This window comes from Canis lupus, chromosome 14, assembly GCF_003254725.2.
Source record: "Canis lupus dingo isolate Sandy chromosome 14, ASM325472v2, whole genome shotgun sequence".
NCBI lineage: Eukaryota > Metazoa > Chordata > Mammalia > Carnivora > Canidae > Canis > Canis lupus.
Genome location: NC_064256.1, coordinates 52,363,510 through 52,378,506, shown reverse-complemented (window position 1 = coordinate 52,378,506; position 14,997 = coordinate 52,363,510). Strand labels below are relative to the sequence as shown.

The following is a 14,997-nucleotide window of genomic DNA, read 5'->3' as shown; positions in this document are numbered from 1 at the left end:
CAGAAAGTATGGTGATAATATGATGTATGCCACCCGGCAAATGCAGATGTTTTATATCTACCAAATTATGTATGAAACCTAACATCTGTTAGAGCCATGCAAGGTGCAAAATAACTTAGTCAGTTAAGATATAAAATAACTTAGGAATGTCTAAATATTATTGAATGTTGATTAAATTTTGGAAGATTTAGCTTGATATTTTCTTGTTTTTTTTTGACCATATGTTTTTGTATTGAGCTTTTTAGTATGCCACTCTAAAACTCAAGGTATTTCTTCCATCCAATCTGCACTGTCAAATCAATCCCATGTTTCGTTCTTAGTTCTCATTTCTTACTCTCATAGCATAGTTTTTTTTTTTTAATTCAAGTACCAGAATTAAACATTTACATTTGCAAACAAAGGACTTTTTCTGAGTTTCTATACACGTGGGACATGATACACTTAGAGAAATGAGCATCAAAGAGGCATGTTTACCACTGAATGGAGATATAAGGGAATAAAAGATCATTTAAAATGTGTTTTTTCGGGATGCCTGGGTGGCACAGCGGTTGAGTGTCTGCCTTTGATTCAGGGTGTGATCCCGGGGTCTTGGGATTGAGTCCCACATCGGGCTCCCTGTGAGGAGCCTGCTTCTCCCTCTGCCTGTGTTTTTGCCTCTCTCTCTGCATCTCATGAATAAATAAATAAAACCTTTAAAAAAAAGGAAAAAAAATCTTTAACAAAAATTTTTTAAATGTGTTTTTTCACTTCTTTGGAGAATCTCTACAATCAGTTTCTATGAACCTTTCCTCATCTATAAAATAGGGATACTAAAGTATATAATCTAAAAGCTAATTATAGAAGATTTAAGTACCCATTTATCACATTCCATAGTAGTGTCATCAGATAATAATGTAGCCTAGCAACTTGTTAGCCAGCAAATGCATCTTCCCTTTCATCCTGCATATATAAACTCAGGTTTTCAAAAAACATCATTTTCTATAGGCCTATAAAGGTCTAGTTATGAGATTTTTCCACTATGGTGGCAGGTTTACAGAAGAATGGAGCCATAGTCTCTTTAATTATAAAATTACAACACGTGTGATATGATGGACATTGTAGTAACCCAATTAACTTACTAGAAAATATTTAGGATTTTAAAGATAAATAAGGTAACCATTCTCTGAAGTTGCAATTGTTTAATACATTTAAATGCCACCCTTAGATTTAGAACTATTTCCTTCGTGTGGCTAAAACTGAGTTAAAAACGGACAATAAGTCAGCATTATTCTACACCAAATAATAAAGCCCTGAGTAAGTACAATAATATACATTGCTATTATAGAATTCTATAAAATCTATTATAGTGTTGGGTTATAGATTTTAGTAATAAGATGAGGTTTCTTGTTTTATTTTGTTGGTTTTTTTGTTTTTTTTTTGGCTTGTTTGTTTGCTTAACAACATTAGCAATGTAGTTATGTGAAATAAACTGGAAAAACTAAAAACATCCCCCCTTGTCAAAAGTAAACACAGGAATGATAGTGAAAGATTCCTTACTCTGTTTAATGTTTGGAGTTCAGTGATGCCTACTTTGAAGAGAAACTTGAGTGGTGCATTTGATATCATATGAAGCCAAAGTTAGCTTGATGGCACATTTTGAAATACAGTGACTGAGATACTGCTTTTCACTATCAGATTTTCCATGTTTCTTGAGAATTTCTGAATCATTCAAGAAATCTTAAAAATCAGATCCTACTTGTAAATTGAATTTGTAAATATGAATTATTTCAAAATATAAAGAAGGAAAGGAAGAGAAAATTTAAGGAAAAAAATAGTATTCTCTGGTCAAGGGTTCTAAATACCTATTAGTTATAAACCTTAGTAATTAGCATCAAAAATTGAATAATGAACAGTCAAGATTTTAATCTTGATGTTTTAGATTGCTCAAGCTGCCGTAAAAGGATATCAAAGATGGGATGGCTTTAAACAACAAAAATTAATATTCTCACAGAAGAAGTCCATGATCAAGGTGCTGGCAAATTCAGTTTCTGGTATGAGCTCTGTTCTTGGCTTTCAAAGAACCACATTCTCTATGTGTCCTCACAAGGTCTTTCCTCTGTGTGGGTGTGCAGAGATTGAGAGACAGAGAGAGTGAGACAAGACAGAAAGCTCTGGTGTCTCTTGCTCTTCTTGTAAGGACACCAGTCCTACTGGATTAGGGCCCCACCCTTACAATCTCGTTTAACATTAATTACCTTCTTAAAGGCCCTATCTTCAACTGTCGTCACATTGGGGGCTAGGGGTTTAATATAAGAATTTTGTGGGGATACAATTCAATCTGTAATACTTGATAGCTATTGGAAATCTCTCAAAATATTTGTTTCTCTGCTTTAGGTCACATTAGAAATAGTTGGCATAAGATGCTCATTAACTGTGACAATCACAAGTTTCTTCTTAATCAGAAGGAACATCTCTGCATAATGTTCCTTCTGATCAAAAATCTTATGATTTTATCCTTCATCTTCAGGAAAGACAATACAGGGACATTATAAGATAACTTTGTTGGCAAATTTATGTTGGAATGAGAATTTGGCTACTCCTTTCTTTAAATAGTCTCAGTTCCCTTTACTAGACCATGCTTTCCATAATTCTTGTTATTTCATGAAGAGGGATTATAAAAAGATAGCATTTATAGGGAAATCTGTCCTTACAATAATGGTAACAGTACTGTAATATCAGACTAGCTAGTATCAGACTAAATATCTTATATTCATTACAAATTATGAAAATACACACACACACACACACACTATTTGAAGGCAAGGTATAGTGATGAAACACAAACAGGAACTACAGAAGAATTCAACACTTGAAAGAAGAAGGAATCTTGATGAGATTCACATTTTTACATTTCCTCCCCTGAGGATATGAAGCAATTAGAACATAAAGAGAAAACCATAGTCTTAATTCCTTAAGTATCAGAAGGCAGAATTTGGGGCTTTCAAAGTAACTGAAAATTTAGAGGATAAATGCAGAAAAGAAAAGGCTAGAGGGACAAGCCCCAAAGTCTTGATACAAACTACCTTCAAACCCCTAGGTAGCCCCCAAATTGCATATGTTTAGGACAGATACAAGGAGACCAGGAAAAAGCAACAGGTAGAAGGTTTAATGAAAAAAGTGGGGAAAAGTGAGCAAAGAATCCAGCTGTTGACTGCCTCCTGAAAAATGGACTTTGGAGTTTGAGTCAAGTCAAAGTGAACTACTTTTTAAACACCTCAAGCTTTCCATTGAAATCCCAGAACAATCATGATTGTTGATAAGACGACTACTTTCAAGGAATAAATTGTATATTCTAAGACTAAAGGCAAAACAAATCCCTCAGATTATAGACAAAACTTTCCCTAACAAAGTAGAAAAACCAAGCTTCCACAAGTTCATGGTGATCAGTCAGTAACTAAATTGCCTGGTCACACAAAAATGAACACTTCTCTGAGAACTAAAATGAACTCAAGAGTCTTTATAAGGCATCATTCGCAATATCCAGTGTTCAGTCATAAAGAACATGCCAAAAAACAAAAGAGTATAATCCCTAGTCAAAAGAAAAAAAGACTCAATAGAAAGAGATCCCCAATTGACCTAGATGTTAAAATGAGCAGACAGGACTTAAAAGAAATAATTATGAAGATGTTCCTGACTTAAGGAAAAGATAATCACAACAAGTAAACAATGGACAAATCTCATCAAAGAAATGATTCTACATAAAAGAACCAAATGAAAATTTTAATTATTTTTAAAAAGTTTTTAAAGATTGAGTGATTGTAGAGAGACAGAGAACACAGGGGCAGGGAGGGCAGGGAGAAAGGGAGAGGGAGAAAGAGAATCCCAAGCAGAGTCCCTGCTGAGCAGACTCCTTGCTGACTAATCAATCTCACTACCCTGAGATCATGACCTGCACAGAAATCAAAAGTCAGTCGCTTAACCCAGCTGAGCTCAACTTCATTAGTAATCAGGAAAATGTAAATTTCAAACACAATGAAATACTATTTCACATTCTTAGAAATAGCTAAAATTTAAAAGATGATAATACCAATTGTTGACTGGGATATAAAGCAACTGGAACTTTCAGATATTGCCAATAGGAGTATAAAATGATGCAGCCACTTTGGAGAAAAAGTTTTGGCAGTTTTTTATAAAGCAAAATGTATAGCTATCTTATGGCCTACCATTTCCATTCCTAGGTATTTATTCAAAAGAAATTAAAACGTATACACAAATACTTGAAAACAAATGTTAGTAGCAGAAACAACTCAAATGACCATCATTAGGTGAATAAACTAATTACAATCTATACAATAGAATACTATTCAATAATAGGAAAATAATATACTATTGCATAACATGAATAAATGCGAAAGATATTATGTCATCTGAAAGAAGCCAGACACAAAGGAGCTGGAACTGCATGATTCCTTTCATTTTTTAAATTTTATTTATTTATTCATGAGAAAGGCAGAGGGATAGGCAGAGGGAGAAGCAGGCAGGGAGCCTGATGCAGGACTCGATCCCAGGACCCCAGGATCACGCCCTGAGCCAAAGGCAGACGCTCAACCACAAAGCCACCCAGGCGTCCCTGCGTGATTCCTTTTATACGAAGCTTCAGAACAGGCAAATATCACTATAGTGCTCCAATCAATTACATATGGCTAAGTGGAGACCAACTAGAAGGGGCATTTCTACATTTCTGGAGTGATAAAAATGTTCCCTATCTTATGAGAATGAAGGCTTACAACAGATGAATACCTCACCAGATTGTAAGTATATTTTACGTCAATAAAAATGGTATCAGAAAGTATCTACGGATCTCTTATAAAATTTAAATTTCTCAACTCCATCAGAGAATATGGACCTATTGCATATATTTATTCTCCATGAAAATTGATCACTATATATAGTTCTCCATGCAATCAAATATAAAATACCAAATATAGAAAGCAATGAGAATACAAATTAAAAAAAAAGGAACAAGAAATTTTCCAATCTTACAAAATAGTGTTTACTTAGGAAAGGGAAACTACCAAAGATATTTTCTGTTCCTTGTTAAAATTCTTTTTGCCTTCAAGACTCAAATTTACATACTAAATGGAAGAGAATTCAAATTTGTCCACTCCTTTGGAATGGATTCTGTGCCTAGCGAGGTAGAATAAATCCCTATAACTTGGCATTTTATGCATATTTTATTGCATATTCATTTATCCTAAAATCTTATAAGTTAAAAAGCAAATACTGTAGTTATGCATTAAGAACTAATATGCCCTAATAGGAAAAGTTGTCACCAGAGATGCATGGTTTAAAAAAAAAAAAAAAAGGATTGTTTCATCCTAAAACAATGGTCCTCAACCCTAGCTATAACATTGGAATCAGCTAGGCAGATTTTTAAATACTGTGTACTAAGCCTTAAGCCTCACTAATTAAAGCAAAATATTTGAGGTATTATTCTCAATGAAATATGAACTTCAGTTTAATTTCAGGGGTTTTGTTTTTTCTACTTTGTTCATTCTTATATCCCTGGAGCTTAGAAAAGTGCCTGGCACATAATAGGCTCTCAAAATTTGATAAATGAATGAGTGACAAATTAGTTATTACAAGTCAAGGAATAATTTTGACCTTGTGTACATAATGACAGGATTCCTCTAGATGATGCACAGCATAGGAGTGCAAAGCAGTTACTTCACAAAAAATGTTTGATGATTTGTATTAATTTTAGCTGAAAATTATTAATTATTTATCAAGCACTTTCTAGGAGCCAGGAATTGTGCTCAGAGTAAGGTATATAAACATTAATGAAACATGGTCCTGCATTTGAAAAGCTCCCAGGCTATTAAAGATTAGTGGTGAAGAGAAAGTCTAGCACATTAACATTCATTAACTTAGTCACTAATTGAATATCCATTCATTAAACTTTTACTATGTGCCAGGTTATGTAGCAGCAAACATGGCAAATGGGATACCTGTCCTCAGGGAGCTTATTGTCTAGTCAAAGAGAAAGATGATAAAGAAATAATTTGTGATAAATAGTATAAAGGAAATGATTATAATGGTGTGATAAAGAATTTTGGTCAGATGGAGGGCACTATTTTGAATTGAATGGTCATAAAATGCCTCTTTGAGGAGGAAATATTTGTGTTAAGATTTTAATGGTGAGAAGGCAAAAATGCAAAGTGCATAAAAGGTTTCTAGGAGAGGAGATAACATGTTCAAAATACTCAGATTTAGAAAAAAAATTTGTTCAAGGGCCCAAAAGAATCCAATGGCTAGAGCATGAATAGAAATTAGAACAAGTTGAAAGTGGAAAAAATAGGAAAAATTTAATAAGAGGTATTAAATTCACAGCCTAGTATGGTATAGGGTTTGGATTTTATTCTAAGTGCAATATAAATCTATTAAATGATTTTCATCTGCAACATGGCATGATAGAATTTATACATATAAGATTATTCCTTTTGCTAAATGTAAAATAGATTTCTCAACCTGTTTACTTCTTCTCCATTTATTAAAAAAATTGTGACCCCATAGCTCATAAGTATACTTTTTATAGAAGGAAGAGTGACTGCCTCAGTTCAGGTGTCATCTCCTGTTTCAATCAAATATGACTGGAGAGTGGGGAGTCATCTGGAATAAGCATGGTTTCCAAAGGCGATGTTGAGAAGCCAAAGCTGGTGTGTTAAAGTTAGAATATGGAGTCTATGACCTGCTGAATGAGGAAGCACAAACTACCCACACAGGGTTGGCAGGTAGTTTCCTTAGCATCCAAACTCCTACTTTGAGAAAGTACCAAACCTGGGGTTGTTTTGATTGAAGGCACAGTTTCAATACACCCACACAAAAGAAGTGAAGTCACAAGATTGTTTTGTTTTTGTTTTTACGAATTCTAGAAACAGGATAGGCAGGGTAGGGATGGTATTGGGGCTGCCATGACTGGGAGAAGGGGCTAAGGTCACTAACTTTTGGGGGACTTTCCTCTAAATGGTTACCCAGGAAAAATAAAGCAAGAACTTGCAGTACAAATCCTAAACTTAGATCTTATTTAAATGCCCAGACTCTGAGTGTGAGGAGGATTGTCATTCTGTAAAATGCCGACGCAGCCACTCAGAAAAACAAAATTTGTTTTTCAGAAGTTTCAAAAACTCAGAAAAACAAAAAATTTCCTTATCACACAGATCCATTTCTGTGGATCAGCATTCAAACTCATAAAAGATAACTTTTTTAGAAGTTAATCAGGAAGCTCTCAAACCATGAAGACACAAGAAAAGATTTTTTTTTTTTTAACATGGAAGTATATAATGAAACTCATCATTTAAAAAGTAACTCCAGCAGCAATATAAAGAATAGATAGGGAATAGAGACTAATCAGAGTCAGAGAGGTAAGTCCAGTTAGGAAACTACTAAGAAAAATTGCATGTAAAAAATAATCAGAGCCTGGATTGGGACAGCAGTACAGTAGTAATGGAAAAGTATAGACAGATACCAGACACATTTCAGAGGTTGAATGGACAAGATTTAAACAAAGGCAGTGAGAAATGAGAACGAAAAGATTACTCCAAGATTTCTAGCTCGGGCAATAGGGTGAGTAGGATTGCTGATAATGGAGACATGGAAAACAGGAAAAGAAACAAACAAAAAAGTTTGAGGGGGCAATACTGAGCGTGAGGAGTTCCTGTAAATTCTATGACAGATTGAAAGCTCAAGAAAGAGTTGAGAAATCAATATTTGAGAAGAACATTGAGAAGAACATCAATATTTGAGAAGAACATAGTTGAGAAATCAATATTTGAGAAGAACATAATAGTAAGGACGTGAGGGTTGCATATGATCATTCGGGAAGATCACTTAAAGTGAGAAAAGAGGGCAGCCCGGGTGGCTCAGCGGTTTAGCACCCCCTTCAGCCCAGGGTGTGATCCTGGAGACCCGTGATTGAGCCCCACGTCAGGCTCCCTGCATGGAGCCTGCTTCTCCCTCTGCCTGTGTCTCTGCCTCTCTCTCTCTCTCTGTGTCTCTCATGAATAAATAAATAAAATCTTAAAAAAAAAAAGTGATAAAAGTTAATTTTAGCTGAAAACTCCAGGAGCAGAGACAGAATGAAGAAAAAAAAAAAAATGAAGAGCAGTCAGAGCCATTCAGAAGAATAAGAGACAAGCACGGCCTAGAAGTCAAGAAAGAACTTTACAGGGAAGGAAAAGATCATCAATAGCAAATTATGCTGGGAGGAAAATTAGGCTGAGAGCTGAAAAGAGGCTAGTGTACCTGACAATCACATCATTGCTGACCTTCTCAGAGCAATTTCAGCAGAGTGGTGGGGGTGGAAGCCAGATTGCAGTGGATTGAGAAGCCACTGAGACAAGAGGAAGTAGAAGCAGTACTTATGACCTGTTCTTCCCAAAAGTTGTATATAAACTAGTGTATATGTCATTATATAATGAGTTATTCTCTTAAAACTTATTTTGTCACAGTGTGGGGTTGGACTAAAATTAAATTATTGACAAAGTTCCCATTGAACCATGGACTCCTGACTTTAAGATATCTAGAGATCACCTTATTTTTAGTTAATTCTGTGGCCTTTTAGAGAAGTAGATCCAATGATATAATATCTCATCTTTATTTTCATTGGTTTTCATGGCATTGTCTTTGGTGATTTCTCCCACCATCATCCCTTTTTACTCCATCTCAGCTCTCAGATACATGACCTTTTTTGCCAATCTTATTAACGCTTTGTTCATTTTCTCAAGTTTCCTATCTATTGGGGTAATTGCTTCCTACACAAAACCCAGGCTCCTATTAACTGGCTCATTACCTTAAGTTAAAAGTTCAGAAACTTCTTCAAACTGAAATCACCGCAGTGTCCTGAAAAGAAACTACTTTTGAAGATGCTGACACGTCTGTAAGTGGAGACATTTTTTTGGATTAAATTCACTGTTTCACAGACTCCATTTCAAGTTTCTATTTGCACCAGTTTTCCTCTCCCCTTGCAATGGTACATTTATTACTCTCCGAGTCACTATAGCAGCAAACATATAGAGCAGTAAAGTACAAAATGAGTTCATGTGTTGATCACAGCTCTAGCTGTGGTGATAGAGCTAATGTGGTTCAGAAAAGGAATACTATTAAAGTTCCTCTAGTTCTCTTTCCAGTTGAAGACAATTGGGTTTATAAACATTTCTACTCATTATTTCCATGCTAACTAGTTTTATCTTTGCATCTTCTAGACTTACCTCACTGATACTGAATGTCCTAAAAAGCCTTTACTTCTTTGGATCAGTGAGAAAAGACCAAGAGATATGAAGTGAAAACGACAAAAAAGATTAAAAAATAAATAAAATAAATAATCTGAATTCATTATACCTAATGAGTAATTTAAATTCTTCTTTGGTGCTATAGGTAAACCCTACTCAAATACACTTTTAAAAGCATCTATGTAAGTTTAAGACCTACATCACTTCAAATGGAATAATACCTTCTAAAAAAGAACTAAAATGCCTAACTAAAATGTTAGTGTACAACTATCTTCCCTATCAACATTTCTTTAGCACATACTAGATGGTGGGCACTGACAAAGATACAGGCCTTTGTGTCCTTGAGAACCATATGATCGGTTGAGATAGGACGTGCCATCTATAGGAAAGTAAATGATAATATAAAATAGCACATTTTCAGGGAGGAATGAGTTTACAGATACTAAGAGCTAATCAGATTTCAAAAGGAAAGAGCTACCGTATCAATATGGGATAATTAAAAAGGTTTCAAGAAGAAATGCTCCTCGTGACGATCATAGAGGAAATCTAAGCGGGGAGTTAGCCAAAAGGCCTGGGGAAGGTATTAGATGTAGAGCAGACAATTTGATGACCCAAAAGAGAGGGAGACTTGCTTCAGATTTGTTAGGCCAGTCTGGCCACAAAAAGGCCTGGAGTGTCTTGTGCTCTGGGGGAAGTTAGTGAATTCCCACGCTGTAAGTGAACATACCATGCTGTAAGAAGCCCAACTCATGCAGCCCATGTGGAGAGGTCAGGTAGAGAGCTGAGGCCATTTGCTCCGAGCTCCCAACTGATATAGGCAGGCACCACCACGCCAGATGTGAGTGAGGCCATCTTGGAAATGGTCATCTAAGATTGGTTGAGTTACCCACCTGATACCATTACTGAGCCCTACCTAAATTTCAGAAATTTGAGCAAATAAATGATTGATATTGTTGTAAATCACAAAATTTTGGTGTGAATAACTGCCTTTGTTCTTCAAATGGGTTAAAAGTGTGACATAAGCAAAGTTTATCTGTGAGGACTTCTTGCTTCACTTATTCATATTTTCAACTTTGTCTTCTCTTCCACTCGACCATAAGTGATTATCCTTAAAACCCATGTCATATCATGATTGGTTAATTTATTTTTTAAAAAATGTCTAAAGGGTCCCTTTTAATGTTATTTATCTTTTAACAAAGTAAGTTGGGAATATCTTTATCTTTAAGATACAAGTGCCAGAATGAAAAGGATGGGGGGGTAAGAGTGAGTAGGTAATAAAGAAGAAAGGGAAAAAAAGGCATAAAGTCACCATATAGGAACCCATACTATCCCGTTTAAGCTACATTCCTTCAAGTTACGTAGCTCACAATTTTTCCTTCTTAATTTTCTACTTAAAAGTACCATGTCACTTATGTAGTAGTTTTTTGTTCATTTTTGTTTTTAAGATTTTATTTTTGAGTAATCTTTACATTCGGCGTGGGACTTGAACCTACAATTCTGAGATCACGAGTCACATGTTCTACTGACTGAGCCAGCCAGGCACCTCAGGTAGTCTTTTTTTCAACTGATAAAAATTAACTACTGTCTCATGTACCAATTTATTATAGACTAAAATCAACTAGGCAGACAAATATGTCTAAATAACTAGCAAAAGCCTTTCTCCAATGGATGCTTATCTTCAAACATAAAAAGTGAACCAGAGAATAAAACAAAAATACATATTTCTCAACTAGTCTACCACTAGTTCTCTTCAACTGGTATGAAACCTCAATGAGAGATTTTCTTTAAAATACAAATTCTTCTAAAATTAAGTAGTACATATTTTAATTCAGCACAAAAATCTAAGTAATGTTTTCAGTTCCTATAACTATCAACTATTTGGAATCAGAACGCATTAAGAATTTAAAACTTTGTCAATCATTTTCTATTTTAGAGTTCTAAGTGTTTGTAAGAGACTAATATTCAAAAATTATTTTTACTGGGGATCCCTGGGAGGCTCAGCGGTTTAGCGCCTGCCTTCGGCCCAGGGCACTGTCCTGGAGACCTGGGATCGAGTCCTGCATCGGGCTCCCAGCATGGAGCCTGCTTCTCCCTCTGCCTGTGTCTCTGCCTCCCTCTCTCTCTCTCTCTCTCTCTCTGTCTATCATGAATAAACAAAAATCTTAAAAAAATATTTTTATCATATACATATACATTTTCAGTACTCTTGTGTAAATACTTAGGAGTGGCATGGCTGCATCATATGGTAGGTGTATGTTTAACTTTTTAAGAGACCACCAAACTGTTTTCCAAACTGACTGTACCATTTAACATTTGCACCTGCACTGTGTGAGACTTCCCCTACCTCTGTGTTCCAGCCAGAACTTGGTATGGCTGGTCTTTTTAATTTAGACACTCAAATAGGTGTGTAGTGATATTTCATGTGCTTTTAATTTGTGTTTTCCTGATGATTAATAACAGTAAGCACTTTTTCATGTGCTTCTTGCTATCTGTACATCATATTTAGGAAATTGTTTCGTATTTTGTTCCCCTTTGGTGAAGGAGGAAGTTGCTTTCTTATTATTCAGTTTTGAGAGTTCTTTGTATCTTCTGGATACAAGCCCCTATGAGACATATGATTTCAAATATCTTCTTCCACTCAGTGGCTTGTCTTTCGATTCACTGAACAGTGTCTTTTAAAGAGCAGGCAATTTTAATTTTTGTGAAGTCCAAGTTATTAATTTTTCCTATTGTGGGTTATACTTTATGTCATCTCTAAAAAATGTGTGCCTAATCCAGGTCATAAAGATTTTCTTCCAGAATTTTAATAGTTTTAAGTTTTATATTTAGGTCTGTGTTCCATTTTGAGTTAATTTTCATATATGGCATAAGACATGGGCTGAAGTTCTTTTTCTTTTTTTTTCTTTGCATATAAATGTTCCAGCATCATTTGTTGAAAAGACTATCCTTTCTCCACTAAATGTCTTTACAACTTTGTGAAAAAATAAGTTGTCTATACATGTGTGGGTCTATTCCTGAATGTTGTCTCCTGTTTCATTGATCTACTTGTTTATCTTTACATTTTGCACTGGGGCTCAGAACACTTAAACATATACTATTTACATACGTATATATTTACATATGTAAATATAGACACTTGTATATAATTAGGACAAAAGTTCCAACAGACAATACTTATCTTCACTTAGTGCAATTATACATGGTGGTATTTTTTTTTCTTTTGACCTCTGAACCTTTTATTGGCCTCCTGCTCCCCAAAGGTACCCTGTTTTGCTACCTCAATGCCTCAGAATTTTTGTGTCGTTGGTCTCAGACACCACCTTGCCGTCCACGATCTTGCGGGTTGTGGTCTTCTGGATAGTCTGCAAGGAGTTGCTGTTGTCCAGGGCGTCAGTAAGACTGAAGTCCTCCCCGTCTTCCAACAGGCGACAGTCAGTGGCAATCTCAGCCTCCAGCTTGACCTTGACATTCAGCAGGGCCTCATACTCCTGGGCCTGGAGCTGCCCCTCTGCCCGGGTCTGGGACAGCTCTGACTCCAGGTGCAGCAGGATCCCGTTGAGCTGCTCCATCTGCATCACATAGCAGGCCTTGACCTCCCTCAGGCTGTTCTCCAAGCTGGACTTCAGGTTTCTCATGGAGTCCAGGTTGATCTTCAAGGACTGGGTGGTGCATCTCAACTCCATGAGGGTCATCTCAGCTTCTCCGATCTCAGAGGTCTGTGTGGTGACCACTGTGGTGCTTTCCTTGATCTGCTGGGACCAGTACTTGTCCAGCTCCTTCCAGTTCTTCTGAGCCAGCTTGTCATCTGGGCCCGGATACCTGCCATGATCTTGCTGAGGCCCTGAGATTTGGGGGCATCCAACTCCACCGTCAACCCAGAGTTGGCGATTTGGTTTTGTAGGCCCTTTACTTGCTCGTGGTTCTTCTTCATGAAGAGCAGCTCCTCCTTGAGAGCCTCGATCTCTGTCTCTAGGTGCAGCCGAGTGACGTTGGTGTCATCAATGACCTTGCGGAGCCCATGGATGTCACTCTCCACAGACTGGCGCATGGCAAGCTCCATCTCATACTTGACTCAAGTCATCAGCAGCAAGCCTGGCATTGCCAATCTGCAGAACGATGCGGGCATTGTCCACAGCACTTGCAAAGATCTGAGCCCTCAGGTCCTTGGTGGTCTTGAAGTCATGCCCCCCGTCTCTGACCTGGGAGCCCCTTCTTCTCCAGGTGTTCCCGGATTTTCATCTCCAGTCTCTGATTATCAGCCTCCAGTCTCCTCACCCTCTCCAGGTAGGAGGCCAGGCGGTCACTCAGGTCTTGCATGGTCTCCTTCTTGCCCTGGATGCCCCCTATGCCCGCCAGACCCCCAGCCATCCCCGCGGCCGGGCCTCCGGACCTCCAGCCACCCGGGAAGCTGGTGGAGCAGGATATGGAGGTCTGGGAGCCCGAGCCCCCCATGCCTGCATAGACGCTGGCTGTGCTACTGATGGGCCGGACCTGGTGGCTGGGACTGCACGGAGCCCGGGGACCCGTAGTTGGAAGAGAAGGGGAGCGGGTGGTGGAGCTCATGCTGCTCGGAGAGCCAAAGGGCGACTCGGGAGGCCAGGGCTCAGGCTCAGGCCAGGACCATGGTGGTATTTTCAATTCTATTCTTAAATGTTTTGAAAACTATGGAGTATACTACATTGATTTTATGGCCCGCTATTATTGGCCTAAAATTTGGAAAACACTACTAATTTAAAAGATCCCTTTCAGCCTCCAAACCACTATAATTCTGTGACTCACTTTAATTTTCAGAACACTTTGTGAGATGCACCTTGCCATATAGAGGCTACTCAGCTCCCTTTGAACACCATTTTTACATCTGGGAGATTTCCTCCAATATGAATGCAGGCTCAGATAAGAGACTTTGACTCTGCTAACTATATTCTCTGGAGTGAACCGTCTGTTTAGAAAAGTGCAAAACAATGAGGCAGATGCTATAGGGAATCCTTTAGTCTGTTGAGGGAGGCTGTGGAGGTGTGGGTCTTTTATTATTACAATGACTGAAGTTCCCTCATTCAATGTCCAACATTTGCCCTGTAAGCCAAGGGACAAGAGTCAGTGGGGTTTGGCCAGAGAGCATAGTCACTGGGTCTGACTTAGGTGTTGATCCAAGTTGGGTGGTCTCCAAGTCTGCCTCTTTGGTCTTTCTGGAGATTGGGGGCCACCTAATATCCTTTAATAATATTATGGTTTTGATTTTCATTTTTCTGATGATTAATGATGCTGAGCACCTTTTCATGTATCTGTTGGCCATTTGAATGTCTTTAAAGATAAATGAGTGGGCAGCCCGGGTGGGGCAGCGGTTTAGCACCGCCTCCAGCCCAGGGCCTGATCCTGGAGACCAGGGATCGAGTCCCACGGCAGGCTCCCTGCATGGAGCCTGCTTCTCCCTCTGCCACTCTCTCTCTGTCTCTGTCTATCTCTCTGTGTGTCTCTCATTCATAAATAAATAGAATCTTAAAAGAAAAAGATAAGTAAAATGTATTAGTTTAAAAAATGTATTTCTTACTGTGTATCATGGTAAAAAAATATTGAAAAACACTAGTCAAATCTTTCTTCATTTAACATATGAAGAAAGAAAAATAAAACTTAGAGAAATCAAGTGATTGATGCTCTAGTGGTTAACAGAAAGCTGAAATTAGGACGCAGAAATTCTCTTAGTACCAGGCTCCATTGTAAGAACATCATTTAT

General features: G+C 37.5%; 1 pseudogene; it reads right to left on the bottom strand.

Annotated features, from left to right (window-relative positions):
• Positions 1-12,474: 12,474 nt before the first annotated feature.
• LOC112670896 (keratin, type I cytoskeletal 18-like) lies at positions 12,475-13,829 on the bottom strand (annotated as a pseudogene).
• Between the last annotated feature and the right edge of the window lie 1,168 nt (positions 13,830-14,997).